Source organism: Octodon degus, unplaced genomic scaffold (genome assembly GCF_000260255.1).
Source record: "Octodon degus isolate 3935 unplaced genomic scaffold, OctDeg1.0 scaffold00302, whole genome shotgun sequence".
Taxonomy (NCBI): domain Eukaryota; kingdom Metazoa; phylum Chordata; class Mammalia; order Rodentia; family Octodontidae; genus Octodon; species Octodon degus.
The window spans coordinates 1,284,990-1,286,677 of NW_004524878.1; positions in this window are offsets into that span (position 1 = coordinate 1,284,990).

Genomic DNA, 1,688 nt, shown 5'->3' on the forward strand with positions numbered 1-1,688 from the left:
TTCCTGGAAGGACCAAGAAGAGCGCATGTAGCCACATGTCTTTGTTTTAATAAAATACAAGTACTTTTAACTTTCCTAACAGCACCACCTCTGCACCAGGCACCTGTTCCAAATGCTTTATGTACTTTAATCTTCACAGCAATACTATGATGTGGATCTTGTTATTATTTCAGTTCATAGACAAAAGTGTACAATATGCTGGAGCAATTTGTTGATGACCATAGAGCTACACAGTACGTTAGTGTCACCCAGGCTGTCTGGTGCAGCGTTTGTGCTTCTAAATCACTAGGTATCACTGTCTCTCTGAGTGCAAATCAGTCATTACCTGATTACGCTTCTGATGCAAAGCTGGCCAAGAGATAAACCAAAGTTAACAGTGTGGCAATTGTTTAGTAATAAAAACACTATTCATTAAAATTTCCACCCAGTGTCAGCCCTTCCGGAAATTTCTGGGGAGCTAAAGGAGTGGAGGTGGCGCCACCTATAGGACTGTCGCTGTACTGCACCAAGACGAATGAAATGCGAACCACTTATTTGCTGCCTGGGAGCTCTAACGGCCTCATAGAAAGTCTATGAAGACCTGAGTTCTAGTCCTGAAACCACTGTTAATTCATGAGAAACCTTGGGCATATTCTTTTGAAGACTTCAGAGTATCAAAATCAAGCCCTGGAGGTAGGGTACCTCAATAACAGACTTTACAGTATCCAGTAAAACAGAAGATTGGATGACAAAGATCTTACACCTTCCTGCAGCAAATATTTATTGAACAACTATAGGCACTGTTCTAGAATCTAGGTACATTTCTGTTCTCAGGGAAGCTTTACACCCTACAAGGGGTGATACAGACAATAGGAAAGGGATAAATACACATAGTACCAAATGTTATGGTAACAGTTAAACAGGATTATGAGAATGTTTGGGGTCCACTCTAGATTGTGAAAAAGCTCTCTGAAAAGAAGGTTTGAGCTAAGACAAAAAGGATGGTATGGACCCAATCTCAGTCTTGACAGTTTTCTTTTTTTAACTTTTGTTTTGTTTATTTATTTGGTACAGGGTCTTGCTATGCAGCTCAGACTCATTGTGATTCTCCTGTCTCAGCCTCCCCAACTCAGGGATTACAGGAGTGTGCCAACACACCCCATTTCAGTGGCTGGCTCTGCACCCAGAGTTCCGGAGACAGTGTGGCATGCATACCAGAGATCAAACCCAGGTCCGTGTGCTTGCCAGGCATGAGCTTAGACTACCGAGATATCTCTCTAGCCAACCTTGAGGATTTTCGAGAGAAGGAAAAAGACATCAAGGATGATTCAATGTTTGGTATATCCCTGTCGATATTTATAGTTCTTTGTGGGGATTAGGACAGGGGCAAGAGATTACTGGGTGTCTCTGAAGTGAAGAGATGTCCTCTGGCATGACAGGGAAGGATTCTATAAGGGATCAAAAAAAAAAAAACTGACTTTCAACAGATGAGTTAGGGGCCGGCCTGACAGTTCAGTGGATTAAAGCACCTGCTTTGGCAGAGCGCAGCAGCCGGGATCCCTGGCCTGCCTTGCCACCCCGCCCACGGAGCACAGATGGTGATCAAGACTGGGCATGGTGGCACGCGCCTGTCATCCCAGCACGTGGGAGGCTGAGAACAGGAGAATCACTACGAGTCTAATCTCTATAATGAGACCCTGCAGACCCTG